The sequence below is a fragment of the Phragmites australis genome, chromosome 1 (assembly GCF_958298935.1).
Source record: "Phragmites australis chromosome 1, lpPhrAust1.1, whole genome shotgun sequence".
NCBI classification, from domain to species: Eukaryota; Viridiplantae; Streptophyta; class Magnoliopsida; order Poales; family Poaceae; genus Phragmites; species Phragmites australis.
In genome coordinates, this window is record NC_084921.1 from 42307837 (window position 1) to 42332450 (window position 24614).

The 24614-nt window shown below is 44.1% G+C and overlaps 1 pseudogene; it reads right to left on the reverse strand.

Moving 5' to 3' along the window:
• Positions 1-1191: 1191 nt before the first annotated feature.
• On the reverse strand, positions 1192-7636 carry LOC133920020 (mitochondrial-processing peptidase subunit alpha-like; annotated as a pseudogene).
• Between the last annotated feature and the right edge of the window lie 16978 nt (positions 7637-24614).

Below are 24614 nucleotides of genomic sequence, written 5' to 3' on the forward strand. Positions count from 1 at the left end.
TGGCATATATGCCGCCTGCGCCTGGTGGCGTGGGCGGTGCTGGATGTTGTTCACGAGCGGGTGCGCTGATCGGGTGGGTTGGGGGTCTCGCGCATCTCGGCACATGACCGCGCGCCCCTGGCTTTTTCGCTTTCCAGAAAGCGGTTGTGCACTCGGATCTAGTACTCGTATGTGATTCCACCAGAAAAGGACGGTGCACGGATGTGTCGTGGCCAGGAAGTACAATGGAAACCGTAAATTTCTAGGTGCACCGTTGCATGGATATTGCGAGCTGTGAAGCACACGACCTCCATGACTTCATCAAGTTCTGGAGTAGATTCGATCGGACAACTCCATATTCTCCATCCCCGGTAGACGGAAGCCCAAAACATGTCTCGGTTTTCAGATCCACTTCCGTGTAGCCGACGAATGGTATCCGTTGAACGCTGTACCCCTCGGTACGTGTTCAAACAAGAGAGTCCATTTCATGCGGTCAGGAAAAGCAGGAATTCGTCTAGAACCGAAGAAGTGGAGGGTCGGGTCCAGCTTCTGGAATCAGGAATTTGGGGTGTAAGAAGTGCAAAACGGAACACGGAGGCATCCGTCTAGGTCCGGGTAATCAGAGCGAGCGTAACCATACTATTACTACCATAGTGGTAACAGCAGCGCTCATTCTAGAAGATATAGAGGAGGCGTGCAACTCTTCTAGCGGGGTGACGTTTTAGGGGGCGTTTTGGCCGATCCTTTTGAGTAGTAGGTCCTCTCTTTTTTGCTGATGCGGGGGACCATTCTTGTAATTATATAAACTCTTGTTCCTTCTAATTAATTAAGGTAGAACTCCTGCCATCTTTGCCAAAAAAAAAAATCATCGTAATCAGATCCAACTACCGTCGCCTAATAGATTAGTAGCATATGAACTCCTTCGAATCGAGGGTCGAATCGCTGCCACTCGTTTTACCTTTTAGATCGGGTATTACGACAGCAGGGACCAACAGGTACTCCTGACTGCTCACAGGACGGCCAACTTCATCATCGTGCTCACGCGAACTTCGGGAATCAGAATTACATTTTGGCTCCTTTCCATTCACCTTTTGAGATTTAAGCAATGCTTTTCTTCACAGCAAACAGCTGCAAACGCTGGGTCTCGCGGATTTACACCGACAGCGTAGGCAGACCATCAGCATACGGAAGAAAATGTGCGCGAATCAACAAAAGGAAAACCAGATGATAAAGAAAGTGCTTCAGAACTTAATGCCAACGAGCAAAGGGACTAAAAGGTACATGTAATCCGGTTAACGAACGTCAAATCGATTTCAAAATGTATAGGTTCCATCTACATAAGTTCACTCCCGGCTGCTTGGCTATGCTCATTGCTCAGCATAGGACAAAACGAACATGATGGCTACAAGCCTAAAACAAAAAGGATTTCCAAGCTGTCACAGTTTTCTCCCTTGAAAATCTTAAGTCTCTACAGCAAAACAAAAAATAATAAATAACACAATCAGCACCACTGCTATATGACTATTATTTTGCTTGTAGATATTCAAAAAAAGATAAGTGTAGATGATTTATTCCAGAGGATTCCAGTAGTTAGGGCCATAGCCGTTGCCAGCAAAGTAACAAATCTGCACCTTGCAAGTCATGCCAGGCGCAGCCATAGGCTTGCTCACTTTGAATGAAACTTCCGGCTAACAGACTCATAGCTAGGGACATGAATAACTGCAAGAAAAACATTCATGTAAATCAAAACTCCACAATTATAACAATCTTTTTGACAAAAGGGGTAGGAAGAAAAGCACTGCCATTAGTTGGAACATACCATCGCCCCATGATGCCATTGTAAGTGGTGAAGAAATTATCTTCTTGGTGGTCGAAGAAATGTCATTCAATGTGATTTCTTCAAGATCTTTCAAGAAACTCTCAATGGGTTTCCTGCAATTTCAACAAAGCTGAATAACTAAGACTCACAACCAAGGAAAGAAACTGAAATGATGGCTATTGCCGTAATAAAGATAAGCAGGTTACATAATTGAAAAAGTTAGTGGACAACTGCAAGAAGCTCCACAGGTTAGCATATCGAAACAGTTTACTTTGTCTCTATGTGTACATGAGGCAGGTAACAGCTGGAATTCCAGTTGGTATGTTTATTCACAATGAAAGGAACAATGCTCTACGTGTAGGTAACAAAACAGTGCAGCCCATCCACAATCTAACGGAGGAAGGGACAGTGCTCTATGTACATATAATGAAGGTGACAAACTGACAACTAGAAGAATACAGAACATAATGAAGGTGACAAACTGACAATGAGAAGAATACAGTTAGTAGTTTAGCGTGTTCATGTCTACCTAGACTACCACACACCTATTTGGCAACATTCAATAGGTCTGATAAATAATGAGTGCAGAACTTTGGATTGATAGCAATAGACAGACACTTCTTACAGGCCATGTATGCTGCAGAATGGGACACTGACATTATGCTTGCCATATAATGCATGAACGGGCATGTACTGAACTCCAAGAGATAGAAGGAAATAACAGAACAGAAGGAAACGACTTTTGCAGATGGCATGGTAATGGACCAAAGCCCAATCTAAACCCCACTTGAATCAATGAGTCAAATAAGCAGCCCAATCCCAATCTCGACTAGACTTATCTAAAAACCCAGGCCTAACTCCACAAGAATAACCCTACCAAGGCCCATTTAGTCCCTACTGCCAGGTGCCAACCCCACACTTGGTCCACCAGGCGTTTTCATTCACACAGACAGAAATATAAAGTTTTTTTTGCCTATTAAATGTTCTTGTACAATGTTCTCTGGTCCATGGACACAGCCCAACCCTGCACCATTAAAGATACAACCCAACCTGGCCAACCCGAGAGCAGCACACTAGGTGGCTTTCCGTTACAGCCTAGGGCCTAATCCACACACCACAGGTAATAACCGAATCAATAAAGAATGTCTTGGTATTCTTTATGTGAACAGGCACATAGATTCTGAAGGCCTTAAGTCAACAGGGCCCAATATGATTTTCCATAGCACAATTGCCAAGTTTGGTCAGCGGGGGCCAATACGATTTTCCATATCTTAACCGCTACTGATACATGGCTAGTGCATGTGCAAGATGATGAATCATGGGATGTGATTTAATCCCTGAGTAACCATACCTTTCCCCATAAGTCAAAATGTGCCTACCAATGTCTTTGGATGCTACAGCCTGCAATGAAGAAAACAAAGTGTTAGGCTAAACAAAAGATAAGTATGAAGGATCCAATTAGGGGTTACAAATGTGTACTCTTGACTCCAAATTCATCAAAACTGCAGACTTGGCCGCCTGTTTAGCTCGATCAAGTTGTTCTTGTGTAACTAAATAAAAACACGGCCATGAGGGAATTTCAATCAATGTGAACAATCTAAACCAATGATTCATCATAAATCAGGATGTCAAACAAGAAAACCTTTTCCAGGAGTAGCAACTTCAAGGAGTTCTCCTGCTGCCAAGTCCACAGCCTTTGACACAAAATCAGGGCTCTGTTTCAATTATTGCAAGTCATCAGGCTATGTCAGATTCAATTATATAACAAGGAATGAAATGACAGAAAGAAGAAATCCTAAGTTCATAACGCACAGGAGACAACAATAATATGCTCTTTACATAGCTATCTTCCAAGCTAAAGTAAAGATAATGCAAAGAGAAAATAATGGAGCATAACTTTGGACGAAATAGTGAGATGTGGGATGGGGTAGGATGGACACAAAAAAGGCATTTGACTGAATAGGACAGTTCACAATCTTTTTGGCATTTACCCTGCCTCAACAGAGAAGTATGCAGATCTTAGTATACACAAGTTCACAATCCAGCTGGACGCCTCCTAGGAAATTATTGGACACCTCTACTTTTTGTTATTGCTACCAATATCATCAAAAGTTCCCATTCTTCAGCCACTTGTTTGCTTTTGCCCTCTATGATGGCTAGAAAAGCCATTACCTACTCGCACTTTTTGCTCTCTAACTACGACAAACAACTTATTCACCTTGTCCTATTACATCCTTTCTTTGCTTAGAGTTAAGACTAAGTAAAGCTAAGTCATCGAGCCCAGTTAGCAGGGACAAAAGAGACAGAAGTGAACATGCACATATATTAACTCAGCACAAACATCAAACGTTATACATGAAACAAATTAGAAACTAAACAGTAGGATATTTCGAAGAGAGATAAGGCATGCGTCAAGTATTATCTTCCTTTGTTTCATGAAAACACAGGAGAATTTCTATTCGGTAAGGGCTTACAGTTGTTGCCAGAATTCCAAAAAGACCAGATTGATTGCTGATACTGTTGAATGCAGAGAAGGACTCAATCTGTTGGTAGTTGTTTAAGATCCGAAGATCTGCACGTAAAACATCATGTTTAAATACTAAAATAACTAAAAAAGTAAGTTGAGTCAATTTCAATTTTGAGTCATTGAAAAGGATGTTGAACTGAAAAGGATACATACACAGTCGAGAATGCATGCCCTTCCCAGGACCACCAGCAGAGAAAGAACACCCTCCCCCATGAGCATCTGCGAAAATATTAAATTGTTCATAATGCACAAGCTTTATGATTGAACCTACAATAATATCACAACGTAACATCTAATACTGCAAGTGTGCAAGCCACTAAACGTCTAAACCAGAGTGTCTTCAAGAAAGAAATTATTCCAGCATGGAGCTTTGAGTAACCTCACTATTTGTCAACAGTACCTGAAGGATAGTCACAGTGGTAGCTGTTTTCTCTTCATATCATCCACCTGGTACTTCAAAAGCAAGAGCTACATGTGTTTTCTGTCCCCAAGAAAATGATTTAGGAGTATAGAAATAAACCATATATGCATCATCATGGATAACCAGTAAGCACCAAATAGTAATAAGAACTCACTGCAGAGTCTGCTTGACAACGATAATCTCCCCCTACATAAACTGATTTTGGCTCTTCCGGACGCTTCACACCAGGGAGGTCTGACAGAAGTGGCTCAGCAATTGACACTAACTCATCATGCTCAACTCCTGATGCCGCAAGGACCATCCTTGGTGCAGTATAGTTTTTCTGAATCCCTCAACATATGCAAATGTCAAAGTAAAGTCTTTCTGACAAGTGACAATATAAATGAAAATTGATGCCTCTTACAGCAATGAATTCCTCAAGGATGTTACTGTCCAATCTATGTACAGCAGATACTGGTGCCATCAGGGGCTTTGCCATTGCCCAGAATAGCCAGCAGAATGGAGTGCCTCTAAAAGTAAGCCCTGAGGATTATCTGAAACTTCAGCTATTTCAGCTTCGATCTTCTGCAGCTGTAGAGATAACAAGACATCATTAACACACTGTTAAGGAAAACCTGACGTGATTGCCTTCAAATAACAGAATACCTGCTCTTTAACCTCCCAATCGAAAAATGCTGTGTTCCTCACACTATCAATGAGCACCTCAACCATCTCGGGTGCATAAGCCTTGAATGCATCATACGTATAGCACATCTGTTCACGAGAAGCCGACGCAGAAACATTCCCTCCAATGGCCTCAACCTCACGAACTAGCCGCAAATGACTCCTGTTTGTGGTGCTCTTGAAGGCCATTCGCTCCAATAGATGTGATGCTCCAGATGACTCAGGTGTTTCATATATAGAACCACAGTCGATGTACAGTCCTACTGAAGCAGCTGGACTCTGCAGTGAGGTCCTAACAAAAATTACTTCTTTGCAGATGCAGACAAAGTGGTTATAATAATATCTAAAAAGCATAAAATGTTGTGTATGTGATACCGGTGACGTTTCTGACGCAATTTTGATGCCGTTCGGAAGAGTGGTGATTTTTGTCTTAGCTGGCTCTACAAAGTCTGGAAGTGGTGGAGGAAGGGTAATGCCTGGGAGAGGCACATCAAGAGGAGGAAGCTGGGTCGCCTTTCCCCCAAGAAGCCAGCCAAATAAACCACCTGAAGACTGCTTAACAACACCTGTACTAGCAAACCTACTAGAACCTTGTCACTGCAAGTACATAAAAATGGAAACACGTCTTCATGATTGATGAAAAGATGAAAGAAAGCAGATTGTGTGGTGACGAACACACTGGGTAACATCACCCAAAAGCGAAAGGTATGTCGAATACCAAAAAGCGTGCATATGAAACAAACCTTTGTACATTTACTGCAAACTTATGATGTATGCTTAAAGGCTTGAATATCAGGAGTAAATTTCCAGTAAAAAAAGAGTATCGACTAACTTGTATGTCCTCCTTGAGCTTTAAACTACAATGTATTAGTTACATGAAAACTACGGTTGCTTAAAACACGTGTTACACCTTGGAAGAAATAAACAATATCACGGTATCCATCTGAAAAATGATATTAGTAATACAGATATTGAGCTGGCTACAGATTCAGCAACTAAGAGAACTCGTCATCTAAACATTTCTAACAAAACTAGCCAAGCAAAAGATGCTCTAACACGAGACCCTAACACCACATGTGAAAAATCTATACACGAAACAAGCAGTGGTCATGCATTTAGCATAACCCCGTAGATAAACTGCAACAATGGCACCAAAATCATAACCTGCGTTACTAATTCTAATTGGGGACTTGGGGTGCTGAGTGCTGACTAAGGTGTAAATCAGTGTCTGCGTGGCCCAGCAGAGTTCTTTGAACCAAATTTGACATGAAATCACTGAATACCATAAGCTAATAGTATCCCCGCCTATTCCATGAAGAAGCATTCAGCCTTTTCTTCTCTAATCGAGTGGCAAACGAAACAAGACCGAACACCGTACTACACAACACACAGATCGGTCGCACGCAAGCATCCATCCGTCGGGCGGCGAAGCGACGGAGTTTGCAGCGGGAGGGCAGGTGGTACCTTGAGCGAGCGGAGGTGGCTACCGGCGATGCGGTACATGGCTGCGGCGGTCCCGCGGCGAGCAGCGATCGAAGGGCGGAGGCCCGGGTAGATTAGGGGGAGCCGCCGGGGAGGTGGCAGGGGCGGCCCGGCGCGAGGTTTTGTTTGTGTCGGCATGTGCGTGCGGCCGTGCGGCGGCGAGCTCGGCCGGATGGCTGGCGATCGGGTGGGTCGGATGGTCTAGTCGGAATCGTCGGATCCGAGGAGGGCAAGAGCTTCTGGGCTTTGTGCATGCTCGGTCGGGTGGTATACTTCTAATTTTATTTAAAATTTAAATAAATTTAACGTGTGTTTCCAACGAACGACAGGTCTACTCTGCCAACGGACGTTGGAAAAATGGCAGGTTTCTATTGCCCCTGCAATAGACGACAGGAATATAGATTTATAAAATTTCAAAATAAACGAATATATCTGTAATTTTTGGATTTAAAAATATAAAAATAAAAAACCCTGGATAAGTGGAATGGTTTGGTCAATCGGCCCATCGTGCTTAGTCAGCCACCCAGTTTAGGATTCGCGAAGTCTTGGGCCGTGTGGCCGTCTTTTAGCAAGGGCTCCTGATGAAGCAGTGGGCTTGCGTGGACCAGAAGAAAATTCCACTCAGATCCATTACCCATGTGGTGGCAGCATGTAGTTGATGCTTTTTCATTGGACTAGTTAATGCCCGTGCGTTGCATCGGGACAACAATTAAGCATGCAGGAGTGATCTAGTCAAATGCACATGTGTTGCAATGGGAGAAAAAAATTCACCTGCAGCAAGGAATGCTTGGTACCAGCTGAACTTGACAATTAAGCATGCAGGAGTGATCTAGTCAAATGCACATGTGTTGCAATGGGAGAAAAAAATTCACCTGCAGCAAGGAATGCTTGGTACCAGCTGAACTTGTGTTGCGAACGAACAACGACAGGACCATCGGTTGCAGATTTGCAGCTCATGTAGTATCACACAAAGACCAGAGATGGCCACAAAATTCGAAGGGGGGAAACAAAGCGCCTTACCTCGGTGACGGCGGAGTGCAAGATGCCGAGCCCACACCTTGGCGTCCTTCTCGCCAACCTCATCTTCGTGCTTCTCGTCCTCCTCACAATATCTATGCAACAATGAATACCGCATATGTATTGCCTCCCTTATGAGGGCAGTTTTTCGCTCTCTATAGTAAGTACAAAAAATATGTTAGCCTTGAAAAGAATGCATTTATCTTTCCCGAACTAAGCATTTAAAAAAAATCTGAATCACCAAAGTGAAATCACATCATGTGATTCCTTCCCCTCTACTACCAGACATGTTGAACAGAAGTTATAGAACTTCAAAGATAAAAGTTGCACAAAATTTAGTATCTGAAGAATTACCCGAACAACCATGGCTCACGTCTCTTGGTGTCATGATGAGCGTGACCTCTAAAGAAAGGATAAAATGCTCTCACTTGGTACCGACGCACCAATAGGTCAGGTTCCGGATTTCCAAAGAATGCACCAACATCCGCACCTGTGAAAGCTTCAAATGTTAGTAAGGCTTCTAGTACCAGGGTTACTAAAATGAAGATGTAAGGTAGTTCCACCCACCAGAGAAAGCCATGGCAGTAAGACCAAGAGTTAAAACCATCGGAATAGAAGACTTAAGGTGGTCCCAATCTGCAGAGTTGTCGCCTGTGGAAGCTTCAAATGTTAGTAAGGCTTCTAGTATCAGGGTTACTGAAATGAAGATGTAAGGTAGTTCCACCCACCAGAGAAAGTCATGCCGGTAAGACCAAGAGTTAAAACAATCGGAATAGAAGATTTAGGTGGTCCCAATCTTATACTCGAGCTAAAATAAGGATAGGCCTGTAAGCAAGAAGTTCAGATCTCATGTAAACATGTTTAGCTTGTATCCATAAAAGACGAAAATGTCTGCTTGGACAATGATTTGATGGAATAACACTCTAATTCATACTGTGGACTTATGGATCTATCAGAATATGCTTATCTCCACATGAAGATAAGATATTCGACATTTCTTAGCACTTCCTCTGATGCAAAAGAAAAACAATAACACAAAGCCCTTTGACAATTTATGCTGATCACATAGTTAGTCAGGTTCAAACATTACACCCATTTAATTTGTCATGAATGAAACCCCCACAGGTGAATACAAAAAAGCCTCATATATAAATGGTAAAGGAAAAGGTTCAAGACACGAGACTGAAAGTATGAATAGCTTATAAATCTCAGAACTGATGCAACTCATTACAGTCATCTGGGGTATTGTCACGCAACCAAGTCTTGAGAAAAAGGACAGTTAATAAACTAAAACTATTAACTGGAAAAACTATAACCAAAGTGCAAAATACCATGACAATGACTCCTCATTTCAACCAAACTACAGTCCAATGGTCCCTCGACTAAAAAATCGCAAATGCCGACAAAAATGTCAGTTTCAACACATATAAAAACATTTAGCACATAAATCCAAATACATAACATTGCTAATAAGTATTGGTTTGCGAATCATATCAGTTCTTCATGACCCTACTGATGAGAAATGGTAAATGAAACCAAAATAATTACTCACTCCTTTTCAAAATATATGTTTGTAACAACAATGCATACAAACCAATGAAGCACTAAGTCTAAGGAAAAAAGAGAGATGACCAATCATTTAACCTTAGGGGTAGGGTGGATATATTGCACTAACCACACTCTTGTTTTCCTCCATGGGCAACTACTTTCAAAGGGCAGCTTGCAAGAGAAGGGACATATATTATAAAACAGAGGGAGTACTTTAATGATGCTTAGAACAATACTGTGCTGAAATTTTTAAGATTTGTTATCCAAGAAGATGCTAACAAATCAAATTTTGAAGAGATATAGTTTTATAAACAGTTTATATAATTGTGTGCACGAAATTCCAAATGGACAGCAGAAACGAAGCAGAACACCTCCAATAATGACAGCAGATTGTGCAATACTTGACAGTAGATTTGGATCACCAATTTGTATAAGAAGCAGAGACGTGCTACTGCACAACTAATAATGCAAAAAAGAACGAGACTGCAACCCAAACCCTAACTGCACAGTCCATCAAATATGCTCAGCGCATCACCATATCCTCCGCAGAACCATGCTTCACGCACCTAGCTAATACAGTAGCCAAATTCAGATTCCACTCAACCTGAAACACCTCCCCCCTACAGGTGCAAATTGTGCAACATAAAATTTCCGACACATAACAGAGAAGAGAAAGGTAAGCTACATAAATCAGTTAAGTTGAATATAGTCTGACTAATATATTGTGCTTCAGTGCAAATATACCAAGTTAATAAGTCGATTACATTCTGAGGACAATTCCAATCCCCCTCCCTTACAGACACTGAAAATAGTAGAACATTTTTTTAACCAACAAGACTCCAAAGTAAAACAAGAAAGTATAATAAGTTTCTTTTCCAAAAGGGGTGGGAAAAGAAGACAGTAATTTCCCAACCAAACCCTGTGTGATTAATAAGTATAGATAACACCATATTGGAGCATTTTCAAGCACCTCTATCTTTTTGAATAATTCACATGTTTTGCTTGTGAGAATAGATGAGTAGTAAATAGCCATCGCCAAATTATGCACCTACAAATGAAACCACGCAACTTGAACTGTTTGACATAATTATATAATAACAAACTTCTGGGTCCAAAAATATTAAAGAAGAATGTAGATGTACAATTCTTAGAACTCCGACCATCCATAGTTTGTTTTCTTAAAAAAGAAAAAAAAGCTATACAGAAGCAATCAAAATGAAAGATAAGAACATCACATATTTGAAGAAAGATAAGAACATCACATATTTGAAGGAACCCCTAACGAAAATCAGGAACAGGAAGTGTTAATGTTGGCATGTCACATTACGGTTTGCCCTACTTACCTTCTGTTGACAGCAACCCAGAGTGATTGCCTGCTGCTAATTCTAGAGAAACCATCTGTTGAAATTGCCTGCAGAAGAGGAGTATTATTTATCTTTAGATAACCCTGTTAAGAAATAGAATGTCCTAAACATGTTTCAGCCATCATGCAAATGCCAAATTGACTGAAACAAGAAAAGTAGAAACTGGTAAAGATCCTACTAATGCCCCGAAAACTAAATAAATATCTGAAAGTAGTAAGAGGTTGAGAGGAGATGTTGGAATTCCATGCAAGCACTCGTGATACAGGTTTCATGTCAAAACATCACCGCTGCTTATAGTTCATGTATCTCAGTTACTCAGGAATTTTGAGACAATCCAAACAATACACCTTATTCCTATTAATGCTGTAACCAAATTTGAACAGAGTAAGTGCCAATATGGTTACATGCAAGCCAAAAAAAGGAGATGCAGCATCAATTATAGTTTGTTACACGTACAGCGAAAGTCATCACATGCAAAAGCATACCACTCAGTACCTTATCTTAGCATCATCTGGCTGATGAACTCGTCTCTGGAACATCCAAGGCAAGCGCATGCATGGTTAGTGGCTATCGACAAAATTATCTCCCAGAAATACAATATATGGGGGCATATAGCACAATAATAAAGCATTCATGGTCATTATACTCACCTCTCGTTGTCTCCCTTGCTCTGTTGGAGCAAATACAGCGAGCACCAACAACAGATCCCCACCATTTCCAATTTTAACCATACAAATTAGCATAAACATACAAGCATGTCATACTAAAGCAACAAGACATAACCCTAATTCGCAGCGGTTTTTGAAATTCTAACCTTGAGCGCGTCCAAATCCTCAATTTGGGGGCGAGATGAGCGGATACCTTGAGTTCCTGGACGAACGAGGTGGCGATGGTGGCCTGCACCTGGCTCCCGCAGAGCTCCTGCTCCGCCGCCTCCCACGCTTGCTTCGCGGAGTCGAGCTCCGCCGCGGCCGAGTCAGCGGCGACGCGTAGGTCGGCGAGGCACGACTCTGGCCGATGAAAACGAAGAAGCCTGGATTCTCGTGCTGCTCCCCAAAATCGAGCGCTGGACCCGGGTTCGCGGATCGGCGGCGCCCACGCGTAATGGCCAGGAGGGCGCCGACCTCCTCCACGGCCACCCCGTCTCTGCCTTTCCCCGCGAGCGCGCGTGCGTGGGGCCGAGGTGGAGGAAGAGATACCGTGAGCGCTTTTTTAAGTAGGAGAGACTGGCGGCAGCGGGTTCTCCCGGGGAGGGGGGAGCGCGGAGAAGGCGGATCACACGACGGCGGGGAAGCTGGAGCGGCTGTTGCGGAAGGGGCGGAGCGGCCACAAGCGTCACGAGCGAAAGGAATATTCGGCGGCGGACGGAACACGCCTTGCGTGTTTTTTAAGTAGGAGAGAAACAGTGCTTGGGTGATGCTTCGTTCCATTCTGGGTAAAAGAGAGTCTTACCTTGATGAGAACTTTTTTTTGAGAAGTACCTTGATGAGAATTTATGTTATATTAGTAATATTTCTTTTCTCTTTTTGTTGGTGAGTTTTCCCCTCGTGGATCACATTTTCTTGAGACCGATTGAGCAGACTTTACCCATGTCCAATTGGCCTCATTGGAGTACACGTCGGAAGACACTTAAAAAAGAGAGTACCCGTCGGAAATTAGTAATTGAGTGACCATACGTTACAATGAAAATAAAATTTACACGATATAACATTAAATATATGGTCAAAATTTTACAAAGGGGTAAAAAACAAAGTAAAAAAAAACCCTGAAAAAAGATGAAGCCAAATAGCACAATATCCTTTATGGTAGGGATAGCATCCTCGCAAGCAACCATCACTATGCGAGTGATATCCTTCACCAAAGAGAAGTGCGGCCACGGTACTACTTGCTGGATCAACCTTAGAAAAAGGTAAGCAAATTATGAAAGCATGTGTGATAGTAAACTAAGAGCATAAAGCAAACATATGCAAAGATTTTGAATTATCGTTATATTGGTCATGGACGCATGAAGAGGGATAACTAGTTAAAATCATATTTTGCACAGGATAAACTCCTAGAACAATAAAAAAATCTCCAGAAAAAAAAGGCAAAATCCAAACTTGGTTAGATCCCCTTCTCATTGAATGCCCCTCCCAGTGCGGTCACCCGATGCATAGGTCCCCTTCGGTCAGCATTCCATCGGCTCCATGTGCTACCCGTACACCTGCAAGCAAATATTTTAGTAAAATCAAAATAAAGATCAAATCAATCACTAACTGGGTCCATAAGTAACGCCGTGTTTGGCCAAGAACATAGAAATCAAAACCTAGTGCATCTGAACACGAGCATATAGATTCCAACCTGAATGGTCGGGCTGCTCTGAAATGATCAATGTGTCCAACACATCCGTGATCACATGTTACTCACAATAACCAGAAAATCAGAATGAACTGTAGTGCTATGAGGAGGATTAGCCAAAAGAAAATAGTATTTGTATATACTTTGGTGCTTGATAGATATGTACTTACAACTTAGATGTGAGTTCATATTTTTAATCACAGAAGCTTGTTCATACATCCACAGGATGCAAAAAGAAATGTCATGTGATTCCAAGGCTAGAAATCGAAGGAAATGAGAATGTATCCACTTAAAAAGTATACAGTCTCTTTGGAGATAGATTTCTGACATGTAATTTTACTACCAACATGCAAACCAAAAATTGCAGGTTGTAGTTGCTCAAAAAGGAGTTAACAAAAAAGGGAAATATTTTCAACTCACACCAACCTAAAGATACTAACCCTAGTACCTAATCAGCTTGAAGCGCTTCCCTCTCCCCTCGACAAAGAGAAACAATGCACATGCTTCATAGAGCAGTGCGTGCTCTGAAGATTCTTCTCTCCTCCAACTGCATGTAAATTTTTAGCAAAGTCACTTGTTGCATCCGCCTAAACCAGAAAAATATCACATAGTGACCCAAAAGAATAAGAAATTGAACAACCACTCCATCACGAAGGATCAGATTAGATTTGACATTTAGAAAAGTCAATCAGTTACATAGAGCTCCAGATCATGAGGGAATTGCACTAGCTAAATTCGAGGCTTGAACTGAACATGATTAAGAAATTAGCCTTGAAACACGCATCTAGTTGTAGCGCGAAGAGAATTTTCTTCCTGTAACACACAAGGGTGAGTTGTAATTTCACAAGGATTTACACAGCAGATAGTGAAATTGAAAGTATTGTTGTAGGTCACATGGGGCATTGTGGATTTGTGCTAGTTCCTGATTTACGTGGGCATTTGATCGGAGGTCAACAGCTCCTCTCGTGAAACCGAAGTAGATGAACTCCGGAGCGGGCCTCAACATGCATCCTGTGGCATGCGACAAGCATCGCCATCTCAAGCAAGTGAGAAAAAGAGAAGAAAATGATAAATCATTAGCGAATTCATCAATTTTCTACTTATGTAAAACAAATACATTAATCATACAGTAGGCTGATCACTTGGATATTTCATCAAACATATCGCATGCACATAATAAAAATGCTAGGAATAACACAAGAAATAGTTATACGTACGGGACAGGGTGTTGGCGTGGTGGTCGCTCACCAGGGCGGCAGAGGCATCATCACACGGGCAGAACAGGGCCTTGTTGCACGAGCAGGCCAGGGTGTCATCGCTCGTGCGAAGCAGTCGTCGTGCGTGACGGACATGGCGTTGGCGCGGTGGTGGCTCACCATGGTTCACGAACTCCATCAGCGGCCATAGCGACTCCCCTGTGCGCGCCAGCTCAACGGCGAAGGACGAAAGCCTCGGGGAGACGCACATCATGGTGCTAGATCTGGGCACTAGTCGGGTCGCATGGCGAAGACATGGGCCTAGGTGCCAGTGCTTCCATCGTCTATGATGACAAAGAAGCGCGTGACAAAGGTTTAGGGGAGGGGCGATGCGGTGTCGTGGACATGAGCTGGACGAGCGCGGAGACGATGAGGACGTGGAGCGTGGTGCCAAGGCAGAGGCTGCAATGGTGGGAGGGCGTGGGGAGGGGTTTGGTGGTGGGTGGGTAATTTTTGCGAAGTTTAGCGGTAGACTGCATGACGTGGAGGCAGGATATCTTGCCTGGTGTGGAAAACATTTTGTATTTTTTAAGTAGTAGAGAAAGTATGAGTTAATGAGATATCTGCTAGGGATCTTTGAACACGACGAGTGAACATGCGCTTTTCATATTTTTATTGCAAGAAATATGAATTTAGTATGACACTCCCCTCGGCGTCTCCTTGCGGGGCGACGCAAGGGGCGAAACACACCGCCGTCAAAAATCCCCACCGCTCGATCCTCGCGGCCTCCCCCTTTCTCTCCCCTCCTCTCCCATTCCTTTTCAGGTGGTTTTGCTGAATCTTTTAGTACAACATGGATCCGGTCAGCGGTAACCATAGATCCGGCCGGTGGCAGCCGGTATCTACTCGGGCGGGCTGGATTCCGACGGCTGCAGTATGGATCCACACGTGAAGATCGCCGGTGGCCTCCGATGGTGCGAGTCAGCATTGTGGCACGATGGAGCATGCAAGAATGGGGGAGGTGCACCTCCTCGTCCATGGCGCGCTCCCTTGCGACCATGGAGGTGGACCACATGGGCACCGTTGCCCATGTGCTCTTCAAAATGGTTCATCCGAGCAGACAAGGGCGGCTCCAGGTGCCATTTCATTATGCTTGGGCTTGACCACAGGGGTGCCGCTGGCTTTTTGGGCTGCCATCGAGCTCGTCATGGTGTCCTTCTCGTGCGACCATGCGGCGCACGCTAAGGCGGTTCTGCGTTCGGCCTACGCGGTGACTACGTTGGTCGCATCCTCCTCTGCTCAAGCACACATCATGTAGTTTGTTCTTGGTCGCATCGAGGGGCACCGCCGTGGGGGCGCGCGCGGGGGGGGGGGGGTGAGGCACGGCAGGAGCCCAGGTGTGACCTGCACATGCTATGGCCTAGCCGGCGTGCTAGTTGGAGCGATGTTCACCTTCAGGCCGGTGGTGGCCGTGGCCGAGTTGGCCCCAATGTCACGTTGACACGTTGGTCCAACACCATGAAACCCCAATTGCTGGCAAATCTACGCGCGTGGGCGGACTACTGTCGGTGTATCAAGAACCGGGGGTCCCCGAATCCCGAGGCCAGGCCAACCATCCGCCACATGGCGCCATCCCGCGAGGTCTCTCCTGTAGGATGAGAAAAGGTTAAGTCCTAGGAGAAGGTGCTCGGGACCACGGTCGGTGGCCCCCGAGTACCCCAGTTCCCCGATGATCCACGGAATCCAAGTACCGGGAAGAAAGCGCTCAGGGAGGTGTACGGTCACCTCCGAGCACCCAAGTCCCCCGACGATCAGAAGAGCTAAGTTCCGGGAGAGAGTGCTCGGGGCTGCGTGTGGCGGCCCCCGAGCACTCGGTTCCTCTAGGATCCGTACAAGAGTGCTCAGGAGAGAGTGCTCGGGGCTACATGCGGCAGCCCCCGAGTACTCGGTTCCCCGAGGGTCCGTGCAAGAGTGCTCGGGTAGGTGAACAGTACATATCTACCCGAGCACTCGGCACCCCGAGGACAAGGAAATGCATTCTCGGGAGAGAGTGCTCAGGGATGTGAACAGTATCCCCGAGCACTCGGTACCCCGACGACCCAGAGAGACCCCCGAGGGGCCAACCGATGAGGTGTCAACCAGTCAGAGGCCCGAGACCGCATTTAATGAGCGTGCGTGGCCTGACACCTCCAACTGCTCCCGCCGTGCTCAGCGTCAGTCCCTGCCATATTTTGGCAGAGAGGCGTGGGGTTATTAATTGCACGGGTCCCGTCCCGTGCCATCTAGCTTGTCTCGGGATAACGTCGTAAGGATCAAGGCGTTCCGTCTGCCGCGCTGCTGTGGCAGGGGAACAAGACAGGACGGGCACGCTGGGTTGCTCTGCGGCTGCTTGGTGGGCCCTCTCTACGGCGCCCGTTGCCAGGACATTTATGGTGATGGATGACCGGGCGTGCGACGCATTTTCCACCCCCGGTCACTTCGTCCAGAGAAAATGATGACACCCTTTCCATTTATGGCGTCTCGGAACTCGAGCCCCGTCCTTCCGTTCGGGGCATGTCGCGGCTGGCGAGTACTTAAAGCAGCCGGCGGCACAGAAGCAAGAGAGGCAAAGAAAAAAAAGAAAAAGACAAGAGACGAAGAATAGCAAAACAGAGACCAAGAGCAGACACGAAGAACACAGTGCAAGAGAACACTGTGAGGAAGGCTGAACCCAGTCCCAGCCGAAGAACAAGGAGCCTCAAGCTTTTAGATAGACCAACATTCTTGTAACTAGCGACATCCTTGAGGGACTTCCTCAGTACATTTATAGTATCCATACAGGAGTAGGGTATTACGCCCCCGTGCGGCCCGAACCTGTCTAAATTCCAGTGCATTTACTTCTTCTTGCACTAGGTCAACACCCCCACCACCGGCCGTTGCATTCATTCCCATTTATTTCTCCGACGAACTTATTCAGGATCATCCCCCCGGCCGAATCTCTAAAAAGGGGTCTCTTGGGATCCCTGCGACTGGAGTTAATCCTTCGACAACTACCTTCAACGGATCTACATGCATCAGTGCGGCATGGTGGTGTGGCGCATGACGGCTTGGATTGGAGGTGGTGTGGAGGCTCTCTTCACTGCTGGTGTTGGAGCATTGACACCCTTCCGCCTGTGCTTGCCGTCGTTGTCGCCCTGAGGTCTGCATGACGCTTGAGCGATAGAGTCAGTGCTTCATGTCATCGACTTTTTGTTATCCTTAAGAATGACTACTCTTTAAATGTCATTGACTTAACGTTCTTAATTTTTTTGTCATAGGAAAAAAAAAGAGTTTCTTACTCATGTGCCATTTTAGACTATTTTTACTGTCACTTCACCAATACGACATGGTAAGAAATAGGAAATGTCTTTCCTGCCCTAGCTGTGAGCGCTATCAAGCCCAACAGCAAGGTCGTCATCGCCCAATACAACCAGTCGATCCATCTACACTAGCAGGCTCCGCCTCCCATGCTGGCCTGCATAATGCCCTCGTTCGCACCACCCTGAGGATCCATAGTCGTGCCACTAGTCTCGCTCGGCTTGGCATTGCCGCCAATCTCGCTTGGCCAGCCGCTGTCGACTGGCCCGACTATGTCAACTTCGACATCGATGCCGATGCCAGCACCCGGCACGGCGACGGCGCTAATGTTGTCCACGACTACTAGTCACCGGCAAGCGTCGCCCCTCGCACTGGCAAGGCCGGCTCACCGCTCTCTGCACCGTTCTCGCCAGCTTTGCCCAGCCAGCTGCCGTCACCTGCACTATTCGGTCCAATGCCGTCGCCCGCTATCAAGCCATCTAGCACGTCGCCTAGATCCACACCTCCGCTCGGGGTGAGCACACTCACCTAAGCCGGTGGGAGAGGAGAGGGAGTGGAAGCAGGGTGTCGAGGGGGAGTAGTGGCCATGACGGAGGAGGAGCTCGAGATCGACGGTCGATGGCAGCATCATAGATGTAGTGGTGGTTAGGATGGGGACGGTGATGTAGAGTGTGTGGGCTGCGGGATGACGAGGATGATGTGTTGGCGTGCGTGGGCGAGGCGGGAGAGCATGTGCGTATGGGGGTGGAAGTGATGAACAGGCATCTTGGTTACGACGGCTGGGCGGGAAGAAGGGAGAGGTCTCGTGCACACAGCAATTAATAAACTCTCTTTTTCCCGTAGAAAAAAAAAGGACGGCAAACTTAATGGTATTTGAAGAGTGTTTATTTTTAAGGGTGGCTAAAAATTAATTTCTCCGATGAGTAGCACCTGTCCCACAAAAGTGATATTGCGTGGACGCTCTGCATAGAAGATAAGCCGGCCAATCGCAACTAGAGGTATTTAATTTGGTCAGCAGAGCATACCGCCGGCCTTCTGTTAACCAGAACCACTATTGTGATTCTAATCTAATCATGATTGCCCCATAGCGCCAGCCGCCAGCTGATGTTACGCGTATCCGAATTCCAACAGGACCGCGTGGTGTCAGCAATGCACCCAGATGAAGATTATCCACGTAATTATTCGCATCATTCGCAGGGGAAAGCGTAATTATTATTCTTTCTATTCACATGATCTATCTCCTCGTCAAGCAGCACGTCGGAAACGAGCGCAAAGCAACAGAAGAACCGCCCAGCCCCGGTGGATCCGTCGAGTCCAAGTCCAGCACCATCCGGCGGCACCGAGTCCAAACACCACGTCCAAGTGTGGTGGGCCCACTCCACTCCATTGTCCTGGCCCACCATACCATTATCGCTCCCGAGGCCCTGAGCCGCCGTGGCCCACGTCTCTGTTTCACTCCTATCCACCAACGGGATGCGTCCAACCATCACCACCCCGCGGGGCCCACCGCACAGGCTTCCAGCCAGGCCCCGGCGGGAACAAGGGCGTGTTTGTTCTAAACCCCATTGTGCCCAGCTAAAATTTGGTTATGTCCGGGTATTTAGGTCTCCATTTTGTTAAAGGCCATAGTTTAATGTTGTCCACAACAATTTGACATTTTCTGTACAAGTCCAAGCCAAATCTTGGATAAAACCTAGGCGCACAAATCGGCCGCCCTGATTTGGCTTGGCTGCTTGTCAAGTTACTGCTGAAGTAGTGTTCTTTGATTCGTTGAGTTAAATGCCTTGGCCTTTGGAACTACAAACTTCAAATATTAATACTTTCTAAACCATGAATCTAATTTATAATCTCTTTTTATCTTTGAATCTCTTACAGTTAATTCAAGATCCAACATGGCTATATTTTAATGTTAAATTTTTAATGACATATAGATCCTACTTGTCGTACTCCCAATTTGAACCAATATTAGTTTATTTTCAATCCAAACACTATTTCCCCCTCTAATTTTAGCACTATCTTAAAATTGGCTTGATCGTGAACCTAACATCATCTTTTTAGTCTCAGTTTAACATGACTCTAACTTTTACCATAACCAATATTTAATCAGACTCTATGACGTCTAGAACCAAACGTGCCCCGAATTTCCCACAGCCTGCTTTGCCACGAACAGGTGGCCAATGTGGACCCACGAGGAAGGACGTTGCTAATGCGCGAGCGTGAGCAGTCCAACTAGCGTCTCCTTCCGACAGTCCCTCTTCTTTTTCTTTTTAGATTTTTTTTACCTCCAAATATTTCTATTTTTGAAAACTTTTCTGTTTAAAATTTATTAATTTTTTTAACTCAAAACTTTTTGAGAAAAATTTAGAGCGCACCGCTCTAAACAGGATTTTCGCGCGAGGGAGCAGGTGGTGCGCACACGTCCCGCGTGACGCCGCCCGCTCGCCGCGGTCCAATCATGCGCGCAGGCGGGCTCGAATCCGTGGCGGGGGTTTGTCAGAGAGATGGGCGAGTCTTTGGGCGCGGTCCCTGTTTGTGTTTACCTCAAAAAAAAAAAAAACTGTTTGTGTTTGCTTGTGAGTGATGTTTCCGGCGGGCTGCACTAAAGGCAGCGCGTTTTATAATTAGGTGTCGTTTTCGTTAGCACGTTTAGTTAGTTGTTACATAATGCCATTAAACTTAGTGTTTGCTTGGCGGATCTTCAACTTTAATAACTTTTGAAGCTAGGTATCTTTATGTATTATATTTTTATATTAGATTAAAAATATTTACTTATACTATTTTATTTTAATATTTAAACTCTAATATGATGTGGAGTTGTGTGAGGAACTGTCTAAATAATATTCTAATTAATTATTGAAGTCATGATTAAAAAAATAATCGACTTCAATGATTAATCAGAATACCACTCTGATAGTCTCGATACGTGTTTTATGTCTAAGATCAAAACATATGCTTTTCCAATCTATAATATCACATCAAACCTTAAAAAAATTGAGTAATTAACATTCTATTACAAATTCTTAAGCATGCATCAAGCTAGTACAATTTATAGAAAAAAGAGGTAGAAGGATACTAAAACATGCTTAACTCCTAACTAACAAAAGAAACAACCGAACAAAACAAAAGCTAACAACAACAAAAGATTAATGAACCCATATGCCCTTAGACTTCACCCCGAACACACGACCTTCAAGAGTAGGATGCACTACTTATTCCTACCACTCGCATCGACAGGCATAAAGTATCCAAAAACTAGTTCCTCCTCACCTACAAAACCTATAGAACAGTTGAGTACGGAGGTACTCGTAAAAATTTAATCCATAATAGACACTTATAATAGCCTGACTCTAAGGATTATGCATTAGAATGTTAGCAAAAATACGGCTACATAGTTAAATAAATTCATATGCGAAAACAAATTTAACATAAATATATGTGAGCATCTATACTTGACTAAAATAATAAACTAGACCATAAACATCAACTGAACATAATATAAAGGAACCATAATATGAATATATATAATGAACCATCTCAACCATACTAAACCATATTCGTAACTCTACGACTGCTGCAAATGGATAAAAGTATGCTCATGACCGAGAACACAATATTTTGAAATATTTTTACACCCCGCAGGGTACTCTTTTAACTACACAACTTGAGGATCATATGGCTTGCATGGTCACACAGGTCTACATAAGGGGTACTTATGTCAACCTTTTTCAATAAGCCCCGACCACTTAATCATACATCAATAGATACGGTGATCATCCAAAACTACTCCTAGAGCAAACTGAATACAACAACCAGCCTCATACCTGACACTATCTACCCGCATGCCAAAAAGCTATAGCTGCAAAGGTAATTAGCTTATCGCTCCCATATACGACATGTAGTGAGCACGGAAAGTATTCAATGAGGACTCTCGGTTAGTCATTTTTGAAATAACTCATAACCTCTGGGTGAGTCCGGATACTCCGGATTGGACTAGACACTCCAGGCGAGGTTTTGAGTGGGGCTCTCGGCTATTTACCCGAAACCTTCAGGTCGAGTCCGGACACTCTAGGTTGATCCAGACTATCCGAGGTTCTAGCTGATTTGAGTTCTAAAGTGTTTTCCCCGGCTGATTCAACTCGTATGCTAAATCTATTTCACCAAAACATAGATATACACTATAGAAAAAGTTTTAGACTCAAATTGCACCATAAATTGCCATAGTTCCTGAGGATAATTTAATGGGGTTTCTTCAGGTTTACTCGGAGTATCTGGGTCGATCCGGATTATCTAGGTTGTCTAGAGAGGCTGCTTCAAGGAGGAAATCTCGATCGATTTGATTTGCGAGGTTCTCCAAACTAAAAAGAAATATGTTTGAGAGAGTTTATACGTCTAGAACACACTCACCAAACTAGTAACAAGATTCCTAATTCAAAACTCACTCAAATCCTCATTTTTCTCCAAAACTCAAGAACTCAAGAACTTTGCAACCAAAGCTTCAAATTCAGAATTCATCCAACCAAAATATGCAACTATGCCATAGAAACCTAGAAGACTCACCCAAGATGCTTTACCGAGATTGAAAACCGTCGGTTGAATGAGGAAAAGCTCGAAAAGAGGAAGAACGTCGGTGCTCCTTGTGCTTCAACCAAGGACACCAAAAGATATCAAAATCGGCTCGAATCCTTCGAGAAAATGAAAATTAATTAGATGAATGGATAGCTCATGAGCTCGTGATCGTATGAGTACCATATGCATACCTCGATTTTTTTCTTTTGAGGTAGGATTTTGGAGGAGAAATGGAGAGGGAGTTTGAGAGGGAGGGATAGCTCTTGCTCCTTGGCTTGACCGGTTGAGGAGAGAAGGAGTATGGGAGTGGAGTGAGAGATAGGGATGGCAACGGGTCTGCCCCGCCGAGTTTTGCTAGAACGGACCCGAAACCCAACTCGTCAAACCAGACCCAAACCCGAAATCAATATCGTACGCAAAACCACCGCCGCCCTCGGCCCCGATGGGGACCCGAAACCCGATGGGGAAACCTGAAACCCGGCAGTGTGACGGTGGCAAGTCGGGGCAGGGCGGGGCGGGGCGAGGCGGGCGGCGGGCGAGCGGGGCGGGGCGGACGCAGACGCTGGGTGGGCGGGGTTTCGAGTGACACCCACGGGTGAAAAAATAGACCCAAACCCGACCCGAGTTAAGGCCCCGACCCGATAGCTTTGCGGGGTTTTCTTGCACCCAAACCCGCCCCCGTCGGGTCTGAATGCCATGAGGACCCGACCCGATGGGGGAAATTGCTATCCTTAATGAGGGAGAGAGAGGGGAAGCAGGTGGGTGCTGCTTACGTGAAGGGAGAGGTGGTGGGGCCGACCAGGTGAGTCCATGTGTTAGAGAAAAATAGTCTATTTTAACCGTGTTCCAAAATAATTTGCATCAAAATTAATTATGATATTAATGACATATAAGTAGACTTAATTATGCAATTATGAATTTGAGATGTGACAAGTTGGGAACTAAAACTCTGCCAACTATGATCTTATTATGTATTGATGGGTATTATTTGTGCACAAAGCTTATGTTCTTCCAATATTTCTTAGATAGTTTGGTGGGGAATTAACGTGAGCCTAGTCGTCTCACGCACCATATCCGAAATTGCTAATTCGGTTTTGCATATTTGCCCCCATTATATACAAGCATGCCATCCCTCCTTGATATGCTTTATTAAGCAAGATATTAAGTGTGTATTAATAACTATACAAACGCAGTATAGGATGATGATACATAATACACTTCTGAATGCAAGGATTATCTTGTCCAAGTTGTCATACTAACGTAAGATGGTAAATTATAAATTCACAAGGTAGCAACACCATCTTTGGTTATGGGCTTTTTTTTAACCTAGCATAATATGAAGACGCACGCATACACTCACTCACACCATCACACATTATACTCATACTTTACATATTGAAGACCAAAGATACGAAACTTAAAATCGATAAAGTTACCATAAATATAGACCGGAATGCGAAGCTTAAAAATAGACGAAGTCATCACATACATCTTATTATTAGCAGATATATCACGTGTCACTAAAAAAAAATTCATTTTGATGAGAAAAAAACAAATATAAAGTTTGATCTATAGTAGATAGAAAGTAAAATCACATACACTAACCTCCAAGCTAAAGCTTAGTTTTCATTATTCGTTCTGAGCTTCCTCGATATGGTTCCTGTTTTACAAAAAAGTATAGTTCGTTTTCAATTTCATTATTCTATTTTAGACGAAAACTCGCTTGATATATTCTTATCCCTTCCATATGACAACAAATTTTTTTCAAGTGTTCGGATGGCCATCATTTCAATGAGTTCACATCCTTCCGGTTGAAGAAGAGTTAAAGCATAGTGCAGCACATAGTGGGTGACGCATTTCTTCTCTGGAGTGGATTCTACTTTCTAATAATTCCCACCATGTAACTTGTGACCTGTTAAAGACATGGACGTTGGTGGAGTTTTTTAAATACTATTCCCTCCTATTACAAATATAGATCGTTTTAGATTTATACATAGAAATTAAGAAAGTAGATCAAATAATCTTATTACTCTTTATTTATTCTGTATTGAAAAAGATAACTCATTCATTTATGAGAGTGATAGTATTTATTGAATAAGGGTAAGAAGTGAATAAAAAAGAAAAAAGTGTATAGAAGTTCGAGAATGACTTATATTTAGAGGATAGTTGAAGAGACTAAAACGACCTACATTTTCAATCGGAGGGAGTATTATTTTATTAAAAATATATAAAAATAATAGTAAAATTTACAGAATTGCAAAAATAGGTTCGGTCGGCACGCGAAGTGTAGATTAGGTACATATCGGTACTCCACATGCCGATATACTATGTGGCAGTGGGCTAGGGGCTTGTCAGCCCT